At 36.9% G+C, this 15,630-nt stretch overlaps 1 protein-coding gene and 1 non-coding gene across 2 annotated transcripts in view; both read right to left on the bottom strand.

The window, feature by feature from the left end:
• The window catches only part of ICA1L (islet cell autoantigen 1 like), a 71,621-nt gene extending 59,675 nt beyond the window's left edge, over nt 1-11,946 (bottom strand). Inside the window, exon 1 of the mRNA XM_036856976.1 lies at nt 11,885-11,946. The gene's annotated coding sequence lies outside the window, so the exon portion shown is untranslated. The remainder of the gene's footprint in view (nt 1-11,884) is intronic.
• Nucleotides 11,947-12,900: 954 nt separating this feature from the next.
• Nucleotides 12,901-13,007, bottom strand: LOC118898618. The gene has a single exon (XR_005020762.1). It is a non-coding gene; the product is annotated as a U6 spliceosomal RNA (small nuclear RNA).
• Nucleotides 13,008-15,630: the final 2,623 nt, after the last annotated feature.

Here is a 15,630-nt window from a genome sequence, read left to right on the forward strand (position 1 = left end):
TCTTATAACTGGAAGTTTGTACCTTTTGACTGCCTTCATCCAACTTCTCTCTCCCCACCCTCCACCTCTGGCAACCACAAACCTGATCTCTTTTTCTATGAGTTTGTTTCCTTTTGAAGTATAATTGACCTACAACACTATGTTACACACATTGTGATTTGATATTTCTATACATTTCAAAATGATTACCATGATAAATCTAGTTACCGTCTGTCACCATACAAAGACATTACATAATTATTGACTATATTCCCCACACTGTACATTTCATACCTGTGACATTTATTTTGCAACTGGAAATTTGTACCTCTTAATCTCCCTCACCTCCTTCATCTCTCCTCCGCCCAAACCCCTCCCCTCTTGCAATCACCTATTTCTTCTCTGTATCTATGACTCTGTTTCTGTTTTGTTATGTTTGCAAATGGCAAGATTTCATTCTTTTTTATGGCTGAGTAATATTCCATTGTGTGTGTGTGTGTGTGTGTGTGTGTGTGTACCATCTTGTTTATCCATTCATCTGCTGAAGGGCACTAAGGCTGCTTCCTGATCATGGCTATTGTAAATAATGCTGCAATGAACATAGGGGTGCATATATCTTTTTGAATTAGTGTTTTCGTTTTCTTCAGATAAATACCCAGGAATGGAACTGCTGGATCATATGGTAATTCTATTTTTAATTTTTTGAGGAATTACCTAAGTCCCTAATACTGTTTTCCATAGTGGCTGCACCAATTTACATTCCCACCAACAGTATACAAGGGTTTCCTTTTCTCCACATCCTCACCAACACTTGTTATTTTGAGGTGATATCTCACTGTGGCTTTGATTTGCATTTCCCCTATAATTAGTGATGTTGAACATCTTTTCGTTGAACATCTTTTCATGTGCCTATAAAGCTGAAAGCATTTTCTCTAAGATCAGGAACAGGACAAGGATGCCCACTCTTGTCACTTTTATCCAACATAGTATTGGAAGTCCTGGCCACAGTAATCAGAGAAGAAAGATAAATAAAAGGAATCCAAATCACTCCTGGGAAAGAAGAAAAACTGTCACTGTTTACAGGTAACATGATACGATATACAGAAAATCCTAAATATACCATGACAAAACTATTAGAACTCATTAATGAATTTGGTAAAGTTGCAGGATACAAAATTAATATGCAGAAATCTGTTGCATTTCTATACACTAACAAAGAACTATCTGAAAGAGAAATTAAGAAAATGATCCCATTTAGGGACTTCCCTGGTGGTCCAGTGGTAAAGAATCCACCTTCCAATGCAGGGGATGTGGGTTCGATCCCTGGTCGGGGAACTAAGATCCCACATGCCGTGGGGCAACTAAGCCCACGCACCAAAAGTACTGAGCTAGCACGCCTCAATGAGAGAGGCTGTGTGCCTCAAACTACAGAGCCCATGCACTCTGGAGCCCACGCGCCACAACTACAGAGCCCATGCGCCCTGGAGCCCGTGTACCACAATTAGTGAGAGAAAAAAACCCGCATGCCACAACTAGAGAGAAGCCTGCGCACTGCAACAAAAGATCCCACACACCTCAATGAAGATCCTGTCTGCTGCAACTAAGACCCAATGCAGCCAAAAAAAAAAGAAAGAAAATGATCCCATTTACAATCACATCAAAAAGAATAAAATACATAGAAATGAATCTGACTAAGGAGGTAAAAATCTGGTACTCAGAAAACTGTAAGATGCTGATGAAAATAACCAAAGACTTCCCAAACAGATGGAAAGATAAACCGTGCTCATGGATTAGAAGAATTAATATCATTAAAAAGACCATACTACTCAAGGAAATCTACAGATTCAATGCAATCTTAACAAAATACCAATGGCATTTTTCACAGAACTAGAATAATTCTAAAATTTGTATGTAAATGCAAAAGACCCTGAATAGCCAAAGCAATCTTGAGAAAGAAGAACAAAGTTGGAGGTATCATGAGCCTTAATTTCAAACTATACTACAAAGCTACAGTCATCAAAGCAGTATCGTACTGGCACTAAAACAGACACACAGATCAACGGAACAGAACACAGAGCCCAGAAATGAACCCACACTTACATGGGCAATTAATCTGACAAAGGAGGCAAGAATATACATTGGGGAAAAGAGAGCCTCATCAATAAATAGTGCTAGGAAAACTGGAGAGTTATGTGCAAAAGAATCAAACTGGACTACTTTCTCAATGATACACAAAAATAAATTTAAAGAGTTAAATATAAGACCTGAAACCATAAAACTTCAGAAGAAAATATAGGCAGTATGCTCTTTGACATCAGTCTCAGTAATATTTTTTTGACTAAGTTTTAAAAATACTTGTTAGTTCACAGTAACATAAACACTTACTTGATTTAATAAAAACTGTAGTATAGGGTTAGATTGTGGTGGTGAAGGAGATCTAAGTCCTAGTAGATAACGCTTTAAATTAATAAATCAAAACATAGCATATAAACATGTGATTTAGAAAATACCAGAGAAAAAAAAAGGGTTGAAGGTACATGACACTGGAGATTGGAACTGGAGCAGGATTGGAAGAACTGCTTTTAAACATTATAATCCTTTAATATTTGACTTTTAAAGGTCATGGACATGTACAACTTTAACAAAATGACAATTATCTTGAAAAAAGAAGCCTGAATGTGAATCTTACTAATTAAAACAGAATGGTACTGGCACCAGAACCATAGAGCAGTGGAACAAATGAAAAGAAGTCCACAAAGAGATAAGAAAATATAAAAGAATGTAGTGGTATGATCAATATACTAATTTCCTATGGCTGCTGTAACAAATTACCACAAACTTGGTGGCTTAAAATGATAGAAATTTGTTATCTCACAGTTCTGGAGGCCAGAAGTCTGAAATCAAGGTATTAGCAGGGCTGTACTTTCTGAGAGACTCTAGGGAAGAATACGTTCTTCCCTCTTGTACCTTCTAATGGCTGCTGGCAGTCCTTGCCTAATAGCAACATAACTCCAATCTCTGTCTCTGTCTTCACATCACCTTCTCCTCTGTGTATGTATCTAATCTCCCTCTGTCTCTCTCCCTCTGTTTTAAGAAACAGTTTGGACGTTTCTTAAAAAACTAAAAATAGAACTACTATATGAACCAGCAATTTCACTCCTGGGTATATATCAGAAAAAAAGAAAAACACTAATCTGAAAAGAGACATGTACCCCCCAACATTCATAGCATCATTGTTTACAATTGCCAAGATATGGAAGCAACCTAAGTGTCTATCAACAGATGAATGGATAAAGAAAATGTGGTGTACATACATACAATACTACTCAGCCATAAGAAAGAATGAAATTTGTCATTTGCAACAACATGGATGGACTTGGAGGTTATTATGCTAAGTGAAATAAGTCAGACAGAGAAAGACAAATACTGTATGATATCACTTATAAGTAGAATCTAAAATAAAAGAAATTAGTGAATATAACAAAAAGGAAACAGACTCAGATATAGAGAACAAACTAGTGGTTACCAGTGGAGAGAGGGAAGGGGAAAGGGGAAAAATAGGGGTAGGAGATTAAGAGGTATTTATTTATAAAATAAAATAATATTTATTTATAAAATAAATAAGCTACAAGGATATATTGTACAACACAGGAAATACAGCCAATGTTTTATAATAACTATAAGTGGAGTATAACCTTTAAAAATTGTTGTACACCTCTAACTTACATAATATTCTACATCAACTATATCTCAATAATAAATAAATAAATAAATAAATAAATAAATAAATAAATACAAACCTCTATTCATTAAATCAGGTTCCCCATGGGGAAAAAACTGCCACATCTCACAGCACTGATGCCAATAAGTAAATGTTAGATACAATGAAGTTTGCATCAGATTCAAAGAGGATGACCAAATTTGACATGCATCTCCTCTAGTCTGAAGCAGATTCGGTTTTGGCAAATAGATTAGGTCCTGAAGAGCAATTCCAATAATTAATCACTAACTTGAAAACATGAATTCTTAAAGGCATAGCAGCCAGATTTAAGGAAGAGGTAGACAGTTTACTGGGTGCCTATCTCCCTATATTACCACAGGCTAGCAAAGAAGACTACTGAAGAAGAAATCATTATGTTTAAGGTGGGGAATGCTTCGTTTTAAGCTCTTCTGGTTTCAATGAGGAGAAATTTTCTATAAATATTCCCAGCCTCTTGCCCTTTCTCCCCTACAGCGAGAAGCCTGACGGGTGAATTAACCATTGGTCCACATTTCTTGACTGGGTAGAGCTAATTTATCAAATCATAAAATTAGTGAATTTAGTCCTTTTTGAACCTTTTACTCATCACTTGTGACCTGATCAGTGAGAGGCAAAAGTCTTAGGTAAGTGTGTCTATTATGAAGACCCAAACTTTCCCTTGAGTGGGCTCTTCCAGGTCTGGACTAGGGGACAGAAATATTAAAAGACCATTGACATGATACACATCCTCTAATGGTTCTCTCAATAATAAAGCTGATATTTTACCTCCATCTGCCTAGGTCTCTGACTACATCTGAATTGGTTTCAATCTCAAGAGGGAACAAAAGGGTGAGCGGTATTATGTGTTGGTCTCCGTAAAACCTACAATGGCCAGGATATTTTTATTTTCCCTGACAAGGGGCAAGGCATGGCTGTAGAGAAACAGAAACAACAAGCTGGTAGTCAACCTTGTATAGCAGACAAAAGTACCCTAGAAAAATCAGAGCTATATCAGCATTGACGTGCCTCTGGAACCAGTGATTAACATATGCTGTGGGAAACTGCTTCAAGAGAGCATATGAAAACTGTCACCAAGAAGCCAGTTAAAGAAGAGATCACGATAATGTACCCAGTCACCTATTCAGCCTCAGGGTTATATAAAACTACTTATACTACTCTTGGGCAAAAAGTAGGCCAAAATAGAACTGCCCCTTTCAACAATAAATAACATGAAAAATAAATAACATGAAAAAGTAGCATTATAAGAAAAGGAGGGACCATAACGTGAGAAAGAGAAAAATATATATAAATTTGAAAAACTGCTTCATAAAACAGGTTTAAAGAAAAACTGCTCTGCCTGCAGATAAATGGAATAATATTCCATAAAAGAGATTTTTAAAAAAGAGCTGAAGGAAGCAAAAGATATAAAGAAAAAGAAGAGGAAAAAAATACCACAGAACTTGAAACTGCATTAGAAACAATTCCAAGTAGAATAGATACTTCAGAAAACTAAGTGAATAATATTGATGACAAGCCTGGGAAAATCATTCAGAATGAAGATTACAAGATAAAAGTGGTTAGATTCAAACAAAGTGGTTAGACAGAACAAAATGATGTATAGATTTGGAAGATAAACAATTGAGACTTAATGTAAGAAATATTCTTAGAGAGAGACAGACATATGGAACAGCCAAAATATTCAAGAATATAAAGCTGAAAATTGAAAGGGTTCACCGTGTTCCAAGAAAAATTAATAGAGAATGATCAAGAATAAGACATGCTGTGGAATGCTGCTGAATTTCAAGGGTAAAGAAAGAATGCTACTAGCATCTAGACAGAAAAAAAGAGGGCCACCTACAAATTAAATAGTTTATCCTGGCCTCAGGCATCTCCTCAGCCACATTAGAGAATGGATAAAAGTGAGACTGTAGAGTACTAAGGGAAAAAGAATCTAACATGGAATTTTCTATGTAGCTGAAATACAATTTTAATGGATATATAACATTCCATGTGTATGGATGTACAATAATCTACTTGATGGTCTATTATTGATGGATATTTAGATTGCTTCCAGAATTTTATTATTTCAAACCATGCTAAAATTAGTAAATATATATATTATTTAAAATACATGCAAGTATACCTATAAAATAAATTCCTGGAAGTATAAGGGCTGAATCAAAGGGTTTATGCATTTTAAATTGTTTTCATTTTGCTAAACTGTCCTCCATAGAGATTGTACCAGTTTTTATGCCCAGTACCAGTAATGTAGGAAAGTGCTTGTTCACTACAACTCACCAATTTTCTGGTCTTTTCCAGCCATAGAGATAAAAAATTATTTTTAGGTAAAGGAATAATTTGTAATTATCATATTTCATCAATTGAAGACACCATCATTTGAAAAGTGAACCATTATTTTATGTACCTCTATATAAGAAAAAGGGCTACAAAGTAAACTGTGCTTTCATATCATCAATTGTCAGATACATGTTGGTAAAAAGTTCAGATTACAGAAATGATTTCAGAGATGTGAAAATATGAACAGGTGCATCTTAGAATCAATAAAATATGGTATTTGAGTAAGGCTGAGTATCTAGACAAGGGTTTTTTAGATATACAAGAATCAGAAATATAGCACTCATGAACCCCTCTTAAAATAAAACAACAAAACAAAAATTATTTGAAGCCACAATCCATACAAGTAAAATATATTTAAAAATCAAGAATTTATAAAATGGAGAAATGGTGAAACGGTATAGCAATGAGCATTTAATTCTGTTAAATCTAAATGTGATTATAACAAACAAACAGAAATTAATTGTTATGACTGTTTAAATACATAATGTAAAGATAAGAAAAATTTGATAAAAATCATCTGTGACAAAAATTCCAGAACATATGTTAGTAAGAAGCAATTTAAGTATGATAATTTTTCATCTTTCATGATAAAAAGGCATTTAATAAAATTTAACATCCCTTCTTGATGTCTTAAGAAGAAATTTTTCATAAAACAGGAATATAGGGCTTCTACTTTAATAGGGGGCATACACACATACACACACTCACACTCAAATGCACTATAGTACTTAATGATAAAACACCAAGAGCATTCCCATTAAAGCGAGGAACAATACCAAGGAAGGCCACCATTTTTCTATTACTTAGCATTGTTCTAGAAGTGCTAAACAATAGAATGAGACTAAAAAAAAAATGGGGGATTAGTATAATTTTACACATGATGTGACAGTATACCTGGAACACTTAAGGCAATGCATTGAGAAATTATTAGAAGCAATAAGATCTTTTAAGAAGGTAGCTGGTTATAAAATTAGTATATAAAACTGAGCAGTTTTCCTACTGATTTCCAAAAAATAGTTAGAAAATATAATGCAAGAAAAAAATTCGTCCCTATTAAAATTCCTAGGAATAATTTCAATACCAAATAACTTATATGAAGAAAACTAAAAGCACTACTAAAATAGAAAGTTGACTTTAAAAAGAAGAGAAACACCTTGTTTTTGGATAGGAAGACTCAATAAAGTAAAGAAGTCATTTGTTTCTAAATTAATCTATGCATGCAATGTAATCTCAATCATTATTAAAATTTGCAATTATTGGGCTTCCCTGGGGGCACAGTGGTTAAGAATCCGCCTGCCAATGCGGGGGACACGGGTTTGAGCCCTGGTCCCAGAAGATCCCACATGCCGTGGAGCAACTAAGCCCGTGCACCACAACTATTGAGCCTGTGCTCTAGGGCTCGTGAGCCACAACAACTGATGCCCGCGTGCCTAGAGCCTGTGCTCCGCAACAAGAGAAGCCACAGCAATGAGAAGCCCGCGCACCGCAAGGAAGAGTAGCTCTCGCTCACTGAACTAGAGAAAGCCCGCGCACAGCAATGAAGACCCAATGCAGCCAAAAATAAATTAAATAAAATAAATTTTAAAAAAAGTTTCAAAAAAAAATTGCAATTATTTTTAAAATGACAAAGTAAGTCTAAAGTTCACTGGGCAAACAAAATATAAGAATAGCCAGAAAAAATCTGGAAAATAAGAGTAATAAAGGGATTTTTAAGTAATATTAATTAAATCAGTATTGTACTGGTATTCCATTTCCACTTCAGAAAGTTAAGAGAACTCCCATCCTAACAATGAGAATAAACTATTGATAGATAACCTACAAAATTATGTGTTTTTTTAAAGCCAATCAGAGAGCTAAGGATGCAAAAAAAAAAAAGCTAATGAACTAAAATCCAGAAAGTGAACAGTCCTGCCTAGGACTCATGACTCCTTTCATCTTTGGCAGAACAGTAGGAAGAGAAGGAAACGGCTTGACAAAAAAAAAAAAAAAAAAAGAGGACAAAAGACAAGTGAACTACATCTTTAAGTACTGAAAAAAGTTGGCCAAGAATTCTATACCCAATAAAAATATCCTTCAAAAATGAAAGGAAAATAAAATTTCAGACAGATAAAAACTGAAAGACTTATCCCACGCAGACCTACACTACTAAAAATCCTAAATATTCTTTAGGGTGAAGGAAAATGATAATATATAGAAACTCAGTTCTACAGGAAGCAAGAGAGAAATCAAAAAGGGTAAATATATACTGATAAACACAAAGAAAGTTTCAAAAATATACATGTGCATCTTTAAATTTCACTAAAAGATGATTGATTCTTTAAAAATAAAAAATATAAAGCATATGTAGAAGTAAAATATATAACAGAAGAAAAGATAGAAGGATGATAAATGGAAGTCTAAGTTGTAATACTCTTACATTGTTCATGAAGTACTAGAATATATTTGAGAATAGGCTTTATAAATTCAAGATGCATATTGTGATCTCTAGCACAATCAATAAAAAAAATAACACAAAGAGGCAAAACTAAAAAGTCAAGAGAGGAGAAGTAGAATATATTTTTAAAAACTCAATTTACTAGAAAGAAGGCAGGAAAGAGGACCAAAGAGTAAGTAGGAAAACAGAAAAAGAACACCAATATTTTGTGCTTAATCCAAACACAGAAAACAATTACAAAAACATAAGTGGATGATATAAACAGTGTTAAAAGGCAGACTGTAAGACTAGGTAACAAGTAGTACAACCCAACTATATGTAGTTTATAAGAAACACACATTAAACATAAATACAGATGAGTTAAAAGGAAAAGGATAAAAAAGATATGAGACAAACATTAAGCTTATATTAATGTCAGACAAAACAGGCTTCCAGGTAAAAAGTATTTTCAGAGGTAAGATGACCATTTCATAATAATAAAAGGGTCAATTTATCAAAAAGACATAGCAATCTTAAATATGTATGTGATTAATAACAGAGCCACGGAATATGAGAAAAAAAACTGACAGAACTAAAGGGAGAAACAGACAAATCTACAATCATAATTAGAGACTTAACACTCCCCCCAGAGTAACTGACTGAATAAGGAGACATAAAACATGTGGAGATTTAAAAGATTTGAACAACACTCTCAACCAACTTGACTTAACTGACATTTATAGACCACTCCACCACCACCACCAGCCAAATACAAATTTTTTCCCCAAGGGTAATGGGAACATTCACCAAGACAGACCTTAGGATAGGCAGAAAACAAACAAACAAAAAAACTCAATAAGTTTAAAGGTTTTGAAATAGCGCAGAGTACGTCCTGACGCCAACAACACTAATTTAGAAATCAATAGCAGTGATCTATCTAAAAAAAAAAATTCCCAAGTATTTGGAAGTAAAGTTAACACATCTAAATAAATAACAGGTGACAGAGAAATTTTAAAATATTTTAAACTAAATGATAATGAAAACACCCAAGTTTGTGGGATGCAGCTAAAGCATGCTTAGAAGAAAACTAATAGCTTTAAATACCTATCAATATATGAAAGTAAAAAAGGTACAAAATCAATTATTTATACTTCCACTTTAAGAAGAAAAAGAAGAGCACAGTAAACCCAAAGTAGAAGAAACAAAATAATAAAAATAAGAGTAGAAATCAGTGAAATAGAAAACAAGCAAATAGAGAAAATCAGTTGGTTCATTTGAAAAAATTATTAAAATTTACATGCTTCTAGCAAGATTAAGAAAAAAAGAATAATATAAATGAGCAATATATAGCAGGCAGGAAGAGAATGGGTATGATACAAAAACAACTTTAGCTTTATTGGAAATGTTTTATTTCTTTATTTAAAAAATATTTGAAAGAAATATGACACAATGTGAACAGCTGTTAATGTTGGCTGTTGTAACTGTACTTATTGTGGTAATTTAGTTTTTGGGCTTTGGTTTTTTTTTTTTTAATCTAAACTAAATCCACACAAAAAAATTCTTTTAAAACCTAAAGTGTTATTTGCAAATGAGTCTACAATAGGAAAATAATAATAATAATAATAATAATTACATAGAAGGTGAATATTGGATGCAAGCAGAAGTTTGAAAAGTCTGACTTCAGAAAAAAGGAAAAAACCTAACAGATGAATGAAAAACAAACAAGGGAAAAGGGGAATAAGGATGTTATTAAATAACAAAAGCCAGTTCACATGAGGAAATCTTTCCAGTCACAGACATACTGAAAAGTCCTTCACACACCCCATCTGTTGTTGTTAAGGAATAAAAATTTACAGGAGGCACAGTGAGTACTGAGAAAGGTAAGCTATAAAGGAAAGGGAAAAAATTTTAATATAGTATGTACCACACAATGAAATAAAGTTTGACAGCACAGTAGAACAAAACAATACTGTTTAATATCTGATATTTAATATTTTGTCCTAGTTCAGTCATTGGTATAAATTTTGTTTTATTGTTTTATAATAAATATTTCTAATAAAAATATGGCTTCCTAGTTTTTCCACCAGTCTTATGTTTGCAGTTTTTGCACTTTGGACTGGCTGATCTCTGAACAACCACCTAACTCTAACATTAATTACTGGTAATTAGAACAATGTCTTGCACATAACTGTTTTAATGTCAAGATGTACAATCATTTTGCACTATTAAATAAACACAGAAATTTCAAAGAATACTGAGTATAAATATGAAACGACTAAAAAGGTTGGTCATATAAAAATATATACATACCATTGGATGTTTATTTGGCCAATAAATGTATAATTAACTCCTACTAAAGGATGGGCACCTGTGGCTACTCCATAAATATTGATGTGAAGATGATTAAAGTAATATCACCTTACAGTACGTTGCCTGAGTCGTAACCACATAAATCAATACATAAATACTTAGAAAAAAACCCAAACGATGGATAAACGTTATCTTCCCAATAAGCTATCTCACAGTGACCCAGAGTTTATGACTGCTTTCATGCTCTGTGCATCAAGATCATCTATTACATGAAAAATAATCCTACACCCTCTACTGGCAAATCCACAGCATCGCGGGTTAGTTGCCAGGATGGATTTTTTTCCACTCTCCATCTTTCTCAGAGCATCAGGTATCTGACAGGTGACAGCATCTGGGCATCTGACCAGATGATCCAGTTTCCACGAGCCGGACCGGTGCGTGGCGCTGGGATAAAGGCCTCAGGCAGCGAGATCTGTGCGCGGAACCCCTCGGGAGCTCGCGCCTTCTGCACTTTGTCTTAAACCGCACATTTACTTGTGTTTTGTTTTACCCATTGCTAGCCATTTAGTCTGTAAAGAAGACATTCCCACTACAAAATAATAACATGAAAATAAGCACAACATAAAAAGGAGGTCAGCAGGAAAGCACCTAAAGGCCGCAAGCATCTGCTTCTAATGGAAGCGATCCGCACCTTCGAGAGAAATCACCCAAACAAGCCTCAGGCCCCTGCGCTCGTTCGCTCGCTACCCGGGGCGAGCGTGGGTGGAAGCTCCCTTCGGCCCGCCGGGACGCTGCCAAGCCTAAAACTACTCTTGGCCCGATCTGCCCAGGGTGAGCCCGGAGGAGCTCGGACAGGACCTCGTCCGGGAGGGGAGGCCGCAGGGGCCGGGGTCCCCAAGAGAACCGAGAAGGCCAGCGAAGCCCCGAGAGACCGCTTGCGCGCGTGGCGGGCACCTACCGCCGCCACTCCACCTTGGGGCGTCGCCATGGGAACCAAAGGTTTGGCCTCCCAGCCTCCGCCGGGGAGGGCGCGGCCCTTACTCCGCGCGGAGAGTGGGGGCCCAGAGGAGGCCGCAAACACTCACCTCGACGCCGGAGCCGCGACGCGCCGGTCCTCCGCCGCCTCGGGTCGCGTTCGGCAGCTCGGAGGTCGGTCCCGGCGCCCGTTCCCTCTGCCGCCGCTCGCGAGCCCTGCGCCGCGCTGCCGAGCCGCACCCGCAGCCGGTGCCCCTCCGCACCGGAGCGTGGAGGTGTCGGGCTCCGGCTGCGGGAGGCGGGAGATTTAAACCCCGCGGCTTGGCGAGCGCAAAAGCCGCACTGCCCTCGGCGCCTCGGCCTCGGCGTCCGCGTTCACTCCGTTCAGGCTCTCGCGTAACCCCGCGGAGTTTCTTGAAGAAACTCCGAGACCCTGTCTGTTCCTCCTTTCCCGAATTCCTCTTCACTTTATGACAAACACCAAACCGGTCAGAACATCAGTATAAGGTACTGAGTGGGAGACCTCCGAGTCGTGGGGAAGTGGAGGGAATTCTTGGCTCCTCTGCTGAGTCCCGAGCCCGGAGCCCGGGTCCCCCGCCTCCTCCCAGCCCCACTGCACCTGCCGGGCCCTGGGCTGCCACCCCTTGTAGGACGGAAGCTTCTGAGCCTCGGTCATTCCTGAACTCTCGGGCGCTTCTCAGCACCAGTGGCCGCACGCGGTAAACGTTCACGTGCTGTATGTAACTTATTTTAAAGGTTTAAAGAGGATTAAGTTAATAACTGTTAATAACTGACCTCAAGTGCACATTTACATAACCATAATTTGTCATAAATGAATCTTCGAGTCAAAGGTAAAATTTGCCCCCAAAAACCTCAGAAAAAAATTGGAAATAAGGCAAAAGTAAAATTATGTCATTGGTGGAAGATAATTTAAACCCAAAGTGCTTTCTTTTTTAAAAAAAGTATTTATTTATTTATTTAGGCTGTGACGCGGTCTTTTTTTTTTTTACCAGCATAATGAGTGGATTTTCTTTTTAACATCTTTTTTTTTTCACACACACACACTGTATTTTATTTTTACAAGACATAAATAGACTGACACCAAGCATTGTACATGGATGACCACAAAAATATGGAACACTTCACGAATTTGCGTGTCATCCTTGTGCAGGGGCCATGCTAATCTTCTCTGTATCGTTCCAATTTTAGTATATGTGCTGCCGAAGCGAGCACTTTTTAACATCTTTATTGGAGTATAATTGCTTTACAATGGTGTGTTAGTTTCTGCTTTATAACAAAGTGAATCAGTTATACATATACATATGTTCCCATATCTCTTCCCTCTTGCGTCTCCCTCCCTCCCACCCTCCCTATCCCACCCCTCTAGGTGGTCACAAACCACCGAGCTGATCTCCCTGTGCTATGCGGCTGCTTCCCACTAGCTATCTATTTTACATTTGGTAGTGTATATATGTCCATGCCACTCTCTCACTTTGTCACAGCTTACGCTTCCCCCTCCCCATATCCTCAAGTCCATTCTCTAGTAGGTCTGTGTCTTTATTCCCGTTTTACCCCTAGGGTCTTCATGACCTTTTTTTTTTTTTTTTCTTCTTAGATTCCATATATATCTGTTAGCATACGGTATTTGTTTTTCTCTTTCTGACTTACTTCACTCTGTATGACAGACTCTAGGTCCATCCACCTCACTACAAATATCTCAATTTCGTTTCTTTTTATGGCTGAGTAATATTCCATTGTATATATGTGCCACATCTTCTTTATCCATTCATCCGATGATGGACACTTAGGTTGCTTCCATCTTAGTTGCGGCACTGGGGATCTTTGTTGCGGCATGTTTAGTTGCCACATATTTAGTTGCGGCATGTAGGATCTTTAGTTGCGGCATGTGGACTTCTTAGTTGCAGCATGCGAACTCCTAGTTGCGTCACGCATATGGGATCTAGTTCCCTGACCAGGGATTGAACCCGGGCCCCCTGCACTGGGAGCACGGAGTCTTACCCACTGGACCACCAGGGAAGTCCCCAAAGTGCTTTCTTTTTAAAGGTGACACAAAAATTATCAACTTAACTAAAACTTTACAAAATACGAATTAATCACAACTGTGACATATGGGCTAGCAAGGAAAAAAGCTTTGATGCTTGAGGTGGTGACTAAAGTCTATAACATGAAAGACATAAAGATGTGGTAAGATTCTAGAATGTTATTACAAAGTATTTAACTTAAAGACCTGAAAAAAGCAGTTTTAGAATAGGGAAAAGGGTAGGCTATTTATGCTACAGAGTTAATTTGGACTGAAAATATTAAGTCTGTAGACCAGGAATGCTTACCCTGTGATATATGGGGTGTCAAGGTGAATACATAAAATAATATGCAAAATTTTGGCTTTTTTTTTTTTTTTTAGAGGAAAGAATCTAAGCTTTCCTCAGAGTCTCAAAGTCCAGATCCTTAAAAGGGTAAGAATTAGTATTTGGCAAATATGACGATTGCTGTACTTCCTCGGATCTTTCCTGACTCACTCATGCCAAGCTTGGTGTCCCTCTACTCTCAAATTCAACAACTGTACTGTATTGTAAGTACTTACCTGCCTGTCTCCCCCATTAGATGCTTCCTCTTATGCATTTCCATAGCCTTACCTCTTAGCACAGTGCCTAATACACACTCAGTTCTGAATGAATGTTTATTCAATCAATAAATGAACAGAAAATAGATAGCTAATTGACAACTGAAGTATACAGGATTAATTACCTAAAACAAATTATTCTAATACGGTAAGCAAGATGACTTCCCAATTGTTACTATGCACCATAGTAAGTTTCTTGGGATATTTTAGGAAGTGCTTGTTCCAACAGGATGAAGTTTAACTCAGTCTGAAGCAGAGAAAGGGCCTCCAAGGAACACAGCAGGAAGTCAGGGTAGTAACTCCGGGGCTAGACCTGTTGGTTTTGTTCACTTAATTGGGGAAAATTACCAAGAGATATACAGTGTCTCTGAGCCACATAATGTAGCATTTACACATAATCACTTTCCTTCACAGGTCACTAAGAAACGTGTGCAGGTAGGGGCACAGTATAGGAAAGGTGTCAGCAAACAAGGTAGAGCTACTGACACTCTTCCTGGGCAAGAATCAGGTCTTCTCACTCACGGTGTTGGATGGGTAGGAACTATTTATTTAAATGGCATTGTACGAGTCCCTTAACAAATGAGGCAACTGCAGTAGTTAAAATTTAGTTTTTCTTAAAAAAAACCTTTTTTAGAAAATGAAAGGATTTAACACCATGAAAACACTTTATATGGGAGGGTTTAATTTCATTAAGAAGTACTAACATTTAGAGAACTGCTGTTTAATATCCTATCAACATATTAACAGATTTATCCTAGTATAAACAGTGTTTTCCTCCATTGTAGGCTTCCACAAGCTAACTAGAAAAGAAGACCATTAGATGGCTTGGAATGTGGAGATCCGCAAATCTGGGATCCCAACCTGGAGTCCTGATTTCCTTAGAGCAATGATCTTTACTTTTATTTCTGCACCATCAAGCAAACCTCTGGTTAATATCCTAAATAAAACCTCAACTTATATTAGAAAGCATATTAATAATTCTACCCTTTTGTACTGTTTTACTCTTAAGGATTAGGGATCTGTTGAACCTGATGTCATGGAGCCTGCTGTCATGGAAATAGCTCCATTTCTTCAAGGTGTTCCACTTACTTTGTAATCTGATTTTTTTTTTTTAATTTTTAAATTTTATTTCATTTTTTTATACAGCAGGTTCTTATTAGTTACCCATTTTATACATATTAGTGTATACATGTCAATCCCAATCTCCCAATTCAT

This window comes from Balaenoptera musculus, chromosome 7, assembly GCF_009873245.2.
Source record: "Balaenoptera musculus isolate JJ_BM4_2016_0621 chromosome 7, mBalMus1.pri.v3, whole genome shotgun sequence".
Classification (NCBI taxonomy): Eukaryota; Metazoa; Chordata; class Mammalia; order Artiodactyla; family Balaenopteridae; genus Balaenoptera; species Balaenoptera musculus.